This window comes from Rattus rattus, chromosome 14, assembly GCF_011064425.1.
Source record: "Rattus rattus isolate New Zealand chromosome 14, Rrattus_CSIRO_v1, whole genome shotgun sequence".
Lineage (NCBI taxonomy): Eukaryota > Metazoa > Chordata > Mammalia > Rodentia > Muridae > Rattus > Rattus rattus.
This window is the reverse complement of record NC_046167.1, coordinates 42,074,058-42,082,967: the sequence shown is the minus strand read 5'-3', so window position 1 is coordinate 42,082,967 and position 8,910 is coordinate 42,074,058. Positions and strand designations below refer to the sequence as shown.

Here is an 8,910-nt window from a genome sequence, read left to right as displayed (position 1 = left end):
CTATAACAACAGATCAAGGGCACTTGTAGTTAAGTAAATCTTTAGTGTTCAGAAGGCACCTAAACGTGCCTATTATAAAGAGAAACAAGTGCAGATATGCAAATATAAATAAATAAATAAATAAATAATAAATAGAAAATATTACTAGATGAATTGGACATTAAATCCATATAATATACATATATCCATATATATAAAACAACTTATTAAGGTAGAGCAAAGGAAAATAAATCTTAAAGTAGGACGCACAACCTCCTGAGGCTATGTTTGTTGTTTGTGTATTTTAGTGATGATCTCTCTGTGTTATACAATTGTATGGAAATTGATCTGTGTAAATGTCAATTCTCCTTCTTTAAGTAGTTATTATTTGTTTATACTTCTTTGTTTACGGTTGGGAGTCCATGAATTAACTTTCATTTTCTGAGACAGTTTTAATGTTCTTATGCTAATGTAGAACTCATCTTTTAACATCAATGGTATGTTATAGCCATTGTCATTTATATTCATATATATAATTAATTTTAAATTTTGTGTACAGTCTTAGTTTTAATACAATTTGATAGATTCTGCTTTCAATTGAAGTATCCTCTTTGTCAATTTATATATCAATATTATTTTATTAAAATTTCCACTTTTCATCTTATTCTAACTTTTTAGACTCAAAGTTTAATTTTGAGCATCTATCAAATTGAGAAATCTGGAAAGAATCTATGAGAATGTGCAGGTCCTCAGCCTTACGAGGTGAGAGTACTAGTAGAATACATGTGCTATTAAAGTAGTGGATAAGGGACATGTTCGTTATCTTACTCCTTTCTGCTCTTTGACGCTGGTGAGGAAGCATCGCTGAACGCTCTCATCATCCTACCGTCATGTCAAGTCAGAGTCTCCCATGGAACCTGAACAGCTGCGGAAGCTCTTCATTGGAGTGCTGAGCTTCGAAACAACCGACGAGAGTCTGAGGAGCCATTTTGAGCAATGGGGAACACTCACCGACTGTGTGGTAATGAGTGATCCAAACACCAAAAGATCCAGAGGCTTTGGGTTTGTCACATATGCCACTGTGGAGGAAGTGGATGTTGCCAAGAATGCAAGACCAAAGAAGGTGGATGGAAGAGTAGTGGAACCTAAGAGAGCTGTGTCAACAGAAGATTCTCAGAGACCAGGTGCCTACTTAACTGTGAAGAAGATCTTTGTTGGCGATATTAAAGAAGACACTGAAGAACATCACCTATGAGATTATTTTGAGCAGTATGGGAAAATTGAAGTGATTGAAATTATGACTGACAGAGGCAGTGCAAAAAGAGGGGATTTGTGTTTGTCACCTTTGATGACCATGACTCTGTGGATAAGATTGTTATTCAGAAATACCATACTGTGAATGGCCACAACTGTGAAGTAAGAAAGGCTCTGTCGAAACAAGTGATGGCTAGTGCTTCATCCAGCCAGAGAGGTCGAAGTGGTTCCGGAAACTTTGGTGGTGGTCGTGAAGGTGGTTTCGGTGGCAATGACAATTTTGGTCGAGGAGGGAACTTCAGTGGTCGTGGTGGCTTTGGTGGCAGCCGTGGTGGTGGTGGATATGGTGGCAGTGGGGATGGCTATAATGGAATTGACAATGATGGAAGCAATTTTGGAGGTGGTGGAAGTACAATGATTTTGGCAATTACAACAACCAGTTATCAAATTTTGGACCAATGAAAGGAGGAAACTTTGGAGGCGGGAGCTCTGGCCCTTATGGTCGTGGAGGCCAGTACTTTGCTAAACCACGAAACCAAGGTGGCTATGGAGGTTCCAGCAGCAGCAGTAGCTATGGCAGTGGCAGGAGGTTCTAATTACAGCCAGAAAACAAAGCTTAGCAGGAGAGGAGAGCCAGAGAAGTGACAGGGAAGCTCCAGGTTACAACAGATTTGTGAACTCAGCCAAGCACAGTCGTGGCAGGGCCTAGCTGCTACAAAGAAGACATGTTTTAGACAATACTCATGTGTGTGGGCAAAAACTCCAGGACTGTATCTGTGACTAATTGTATAACAGGTTATTTTAAGTTTCTGTTCTGTGGAAAGTGTAAAGCATTCCAATGAAGGGTTTTACTGTAGACCTTTTTCACCCATACTGTTGATTGCTAAATGTAAAAGTCTGATCATGACACTAAATAAATGTGTCTTTTAAAAAAAAATAAAGTAGGGGATAAATGTGTAAGCACGTGAATGCATCGGAAGATATGAGGAAGTATTAGGTTTTCTCAGGGACCAGACTTCCGAACTAAACAAAGCTAAATACCTGCCCTGATCAGATTCTTGAGAAGGGCTTGACCTTTTCAAAGAACTTGTCCCCGGTAGACTGTTGCCTCAGTGTCTATGGAGAATATCTTTCAGTTTAATGATTTACCTTATGTTCTTGGGTACTTCCCAGTACTCCCCCGCCCTAAGCTTCAGTTCCTGCTTCAATTCCTGCTTCAGAGCTTTAAATCTGTACATTCCTCTCAATAAACGAGACGTTGACAACAGAACCTTGCTTGTTCTCCTTCTTTTCTCCCCCCTTGACCCTCAGGTAGCACCTCTTTGGGACCCTGAATAAATGGACCTGCTGTACAGGTCTCGTGGCAGCCAAACAGGGACCCAAAGCACAGCCAACTACCGGATGACGGAGACAAAGGATCCACAAGAGAGAAGTTGAGGACTCTTCAGGCCGCATCGCTCTTGCGTCACTGGAGAGGGAGGTAAGAATGCCAGCCAAATAATTGTTGTCATGGGGAAGCAATTATCTACAGAAGCTTGTTTCATAGAAGAGATCAAGCGCTCACTCAAGGAGAGAGGAATAAGAGTTAAGAAAAAGGATCTCATTAAATTTTTTTGTCTTTGTGTCAGAAACTTGTCTTTGATTTATTATTGAAGGACCAGAAATTAGCTCCTATAGTTGGGACAAGGTTGGAAAGTGTTGAAATGACTTATTGTAAGAAAAAGGATCCGAAGCCGTTCCGATTCAGGAAATAGCATCTGTGTCTTTGTGTCTTTGTGTTTTGTGCCGGCTAAACTCTGGGTCTGTATTTGCTACTCTGGGTCTGTATTTGCTTGTGAATTCTGGAGTTCTGGTTTAGCAATTGCTCCCATCTTGGGCTGAGAGGGAGGCTCATGTCTCAGGAGAGATGCGAATGTGAGCGGTAGATGTGCCAGGGGCTCACCGATTGCGCTGCCCTGGGTGATGTCCCAGGAGGTGAGAAGGGACCCCAGGGACGCCTGGGAGATTCCCATCTTGGTGCCAGTGAGGATTCGATGATTCTCATGGATTGGAGAAAAGACCCGCCTTTCCCGCTGTCTGTATTTCCATAGTGGTCTTTGTCTGCATATCTTAGATCTTTGTTTTGTGTTACTTGTGACTTTGACAATGGGAAGATTCTGGTTAGGAAGGAGGAGTGCTGTGGAATCTGCTCCCCTTAATCTGTCTTTGGTGAGCTCATGGAAGCTCCCATCTGAATCAGTTCAGGTTTTGTGGCAATCTTGTGGCAGCCGCTTTGTTTTTGTTTTTATGTGCACTTTTGGTTTTTTTGTTTGTTAATCTTTTGATTGTCTTTCTTTGTGACTGAATGCTTTTGCCCTCTTCGGTGGACCTCTATTTTCTGGACTCTCTTCTTGTTTTCTCACCATCCCACTAGAGATTCTTGTTGGTACCTGTTACAGGAAATCTATAATGCTCACTTGAGGAGTGTGCTTTAGAAACAAGAATTTCATGTTTGCTCTGGGTTCCATCAGGATAGGTGTGGGGATAGGCTTGATTTCTATTGCAAATGATGTCACATTGCATATGTTAGTACTCCTTACACTTCTTGGGACTGTGCCTCAGGGATCACAACCTGTATACGTTTAGAAGTTCTAAAAGGCAGTCATGACCTTTGTGTGTAGGTTCAGATAGTGTCCAGATTGGAATCCTGATGCTAAAGATTTAGCAAGACACAAAAGAAAGTTGAGAATTACTTAGGGCTATCTTTAGGCTGAATCTAGGTGCTGCAAGGGCAGCTACAAGGACATCTGCTGTTGCCCTGCAACACAAGGCTTATGGAGAATTCAGGACTGCCATTGACTTAGATATAAAAAGAGTAAAAAAGACTTTTTAGCTGACCTCCAAGAATCCCTAAACCCCCTCTCAGAGATAGTCCTTCAGAATAAAAGAAGATTATATCTGATATTCCTTAAAGAAGGAGGTCTGTGTGCTACACGAAAAGAAAAATGTTGCTTCTATGTAGACCATTCAGAAGTAATTAAAGACTCCATGAGTAAACTTAAGACAAGGTTAGACAAAAGACAGAGAGACAGAAGTGCACCAGGGATGGTTCGAGAGCTGATTTAGTAGATCTCCTTGGATGACTACACTGACATCTTCCCTTATGCGACCCTTCTTAATTTTGCTTCTGCTTCTTGTTATAGGTCCATGTGTGTTAAATAAGCTAGTTACCTTCATTAGAGAAAGAGTAAGTGCTGTTCAGATTTTGATGTTACGTCAGCAACATCATGTTTTAATTTAGTTCTTTGATTAAAACTAGCCACTAGAAGAAGTGGGGGATGAAAGGTAAAAGTTTTAAAGTTGTGCCCCCCCTAGACAAAAGGTTTAGAGCAGAAGAAACAGGTTAGGCCCCAGAATTGTATGTTCCAGGAAGCTTCTTCTAGGACTATAGAATGGGTAATTACATTGGCTGGTTTGACAACTCTCTCCCAGGAACTAGCTGACCATAAAGTTAGATTAAAATCTTAGAGAACAATCTTGAGAAGCAGGAAGCTTCTCTCAGGAATTAGCATACCATAAAGTTAAACAATCTTGAGAAACAGGAAGCTTCTCCTTGTGATTTTTCACTGGAATTCTCAACATTTTCCAATGATGTCCTTCCTACACCCTTTTCCCCAACAGCAGGTTTTTGGCAGCAATATGCTCTTTACTGGATACAGTTACCTGCCTCCTCTACTAGGGTCCTTCCCACCTATCCCTTGCTGGTGGCACAAATCATACGTCTTGGAAGAGAACAGTCCCATAAGCTCTTTGGAAGGGACCCCGACCCTTTAATATTACCCTATAGCCCCTCCCAGGTCTCTTGGCTCAGTCAACATGTAGATGAATGGTCAATTAGCTGCATTGCCTTTCAGGGTAAGATAGATAATCATTACCCCTCAGATAAGTTGATACAGTTTTCCAAAGGTAACATTTGATCACCCTATGTCGGGAGTCCACCTTGTTTTACAGACGGCTCCTCTAATGGACAAGCTGCATTTTCCATTGATGGTCAAATAAGACAGTTCTCTATTCCTTTAGATTCCGCTCAGCTGGTAGAGCTTCAAACTATCCTCGAAGTATTTCGTGCGCTGAGTGATGCACCCTTTAACCTATATACGGATAGCTCATATCTTGCCTTTTCTATCACCCAGTTAGAAACAGTGCCCTATATTTGGCCTACCACCAATGCTTACCCCTGTTTGCCACCTTACAAAAGAATATTCAGAGGCGTTCTTGCCCCTTCTTTCTGGGACACATCCGAGCACATACTGGATTGCCAAGCCCCTTGGCTGATGGTAATGATGCCGTGGAATGCCTCACCTGGCTCGTGGCCTTGGCCTTCTCTATGCCCCTTACACTTGCCCAAAAAGCACATAACTTAAAGCGCCTTAATGCACAAACCCTTAGGATTAAATATAAGATCACCCATGAACAGGCTTGCCAAATAGTCCGTAATTGCAAAGGCTGTGTGACCCTACTCCCTGACCCCCACCTAGGGGTCAACCCCCATGGGCTGGTTCCTGGAGAGCTCTGGCAAATTGTTGTCACCCATCTTCCCTCCTTTGGTAAATTAAAATATATTCATGTCACCATTGACACCTTTAGTGGCTTTATCTATGCATCCCTGCAGACAGGGGAGGCCACCAAAGATGTTATAAGTCATGTTCTGGCTTGCCTCACAGTTTTACCTCAACCTAAGATTGTTAAAACAGATAATGGACCTGAATATACTAGTTCTATTTTTAAAGACTTTTGTTCTCAACTCGGAATTAAACATGTCACGGGCATTCCTTATAATCCCAGCAACAGGGTATAGTTGAAAGAACTCACCACACCCTTAAAAATATGATCCATAAATTACAGTCAAATGGGGGAATATTATTCCCCCTCCCCGGTAATCACAAAAATTTAATAAATCATGCACTCTTTGTCCTTAACTACCTTGTCATGGACAAGGATGGAAAAACTGCAGCAGACCTCCTGTGGCACCCCCATAATTCTTATGATTATGCACCAGCCCTATGGAAGGGCCCATTAACATCCCAATGATATGGCCCTGATCTGGTCCTCATTTGGGGACTTGGATCACCCTGCATTTATGATTCAAAGACTGGGGGCGCCTGTTGGCTAACCGAGCGCCTTGTTAAGACCTTTAACGCACCCAAGGGACATCCCTGAGGAAAAGTCTAACTATGCTTAATTACAGATCATGCTGACCATGTTTCCCTTCATCTGGATCCCTGGAAGCATCATCAGGTCTGCCCTTGCTACACTGCCTCGCCAGATTTTCAACTATACCTGGGTGATTCTTAATGGCACCAGAGATGTGGTGTCTGCCAACTCCACCACCGCTGCACAAGTTCCTTGGCCCAATCTTGAGTTCCTGCAGTTCTGGGAAAGAGGCACCTCCACTCAAAAGAGAGAACCCATCACTGCTGTAACTCTTGCAGTACTCCTAGGCCTGTCACCTGTGGGGACAGGAACTGTGGTTGCCTCCCTGATCACCTCCCAACAGAGTTATCATCAGCTCAATGCCACCATACACAGGGACATCAGTGAGCTTCAACAAGGAATAACCTATCTAAAGATTCAGTCGCTTCCTTGGCTGAGGTTGCTCTACAATATAGAAGGGATAGATTAGATATTTTCTTTCTCCAACAGGGAGGGCTCTGTGTGGTCCTCAAGGAGGAGTGTTGCTTTTATGCTGATAAGACAGGATTAGTAGTAAACAGCCTACAAAAAGTAAGATAAAGTCTACAAAAGAGACAAAAAGATAGAGAAAAGAGTGAAGCCTGGTATAAAAATTTGGTTTTCTGCCTCTCCCCTGCTTACCACTCTTCAACCCAGTATCCTGGGTTCCTTTATAGGACTCCTGTTACTTGTCTCCTTTGGTCCATGGGTGCTTAGAAAGTTAACTGATTTTATCAAGGCCCAGGTGGATTCAGCTACCAAGCAGGTCTCAGTCCATTACCACCACCTCCATTGTGAGGAGGCTGAGACAACCGGGAAGTGTGATACTCCCCTTGGGTCACCTGCAGTTGGCCTCAACTTCTCCACCCTAAATACAGCCTATAACTCAGGCTGGAAAATCAGTAGCTGGTGGAGGCGTCAATGACAGGAACAATTATGGAGCCACATACCAGGCACACACCTCACCGCTGTGAAGTAACCCTATGATGGGATTTGCACGGGTCCATGATCTGGGTCGCCCACTCTTACAAAACACACACGTATAGCCCAGAATGGTGTGTTAAAGCATAAGATCGTTCCTAGCCATTGGGGTGCAGTCCTAACTGCAAGAGTGGCTCACCATGGCCGAGCTGGAAACTTTGTGAGGCATGTCTGATCTATCTCAGACCACTACTTTCACCCTGGCAGAAATAATGGAACCAAAACACACACGTATAGCCCAGAACATGTGTTAAAGCATAAAATCATTCCTAGTCATTGGGGTGCAGTTCTAACTGCAAGAGTGGCTCACCATGGCCAAGCTGGGCACTTTGTGAGGCATGACTGATCTATCTCAGACTATTACTTCCACCCTGGTGGAAATAATGAAACCTAAGTGAGAGTGCCAGATATGGGGCAACCTGTGTAGACTAAGACACGGGGCTTCACCAACCAGGTGATGGTTGTGGATGTATACCATATAGACAGAACTTCCTCCCACTGATAGTTAAGTAAAGGTGGAGATGTTGGAGACCAGACGCCTGAACTAAGCAAAGCTAAAGCCCTGCCCTGAGCAGATTTCTGAGAAGGGCTTGACCTTTTCAAAGAACTTGTCCCCGGAAGACAGTTGCCTCAGTCTCTAAGGAGAATATCCTGCAGTTTAATTAATTATCCTATCTCCTTGGGCACTTCTCAGTACTCCCCTGCCCTAAGATTCAGTTCCTGCTTCAATTCCTACTTCAGAGCTTTAAATGCTGTACATTCCGCTCAACAAACGAGACACTGAAAACAGAACCTTGCTTGGTCTCATTTTTTCTCCCCCCACCCCCTTGACCCTCAGGTAGCGCCACTTCGGGACTCTGAATAAATGGACCTGCTGGACAGGTCAAGGTTTGAATAAGATAAACAAAAAGGAAATAAAGATCTAACAATTTTGGATATAACTACTATGCATATTAATTTAAAAGTTTATTAGTGGCTGCTTAGAAGGCTGAGTGGATAAAGTCAGGTAGTACTCTTATAGAGGATGAAAGTTTGTTTTCCAGCACTCATATGAATGACATAAAACTCCCTGTATCTCTAGGATCAAGGAATCTGATGCCTCTAGCTTTGGAGTGCACTTGAACCCAAATGGACATAAATGCATTCACAGACATCGACATTAAATTCAAATCAAATATTTCAAAAGTATAATTTATAAGAAAGAAGACTTTAATGACATGTACCATACATACATAGACCATGTTTCTCCCATAAGACAAGGGTTGTTAACTGAAAACCTCAGTGCCAAATGTGAAATATTTTCCTATGATTCAAGAAGGCCCCAGAGGGTCCTAAAACAGAAAGAACATCTCCACTGCTCTTGGTTGTCTCCCTGAACCAAAGAGTAAGACACTGTATCTGAAGACAAATTTTATTCTGGCTGTAGCATAAGGAGAAATCATGTTGGTAAAGTCCTAGAAAATATCCTTTTTGCTGGGTAATATT

General features: G+C 42.5%; 1 pseudogene; it reads left to right on the top strand.

The window, feature by feature from the left end:
• Nucleotides 1–880: 880 nt before the first annotated feature.
• LOC116883574 lies at nt 881–2,031 on the top strand (annotated as a pseudogene).
• The last annotated feature ends 6,879 nt before the right edge of the window (nt 2,032–8,910 follow it).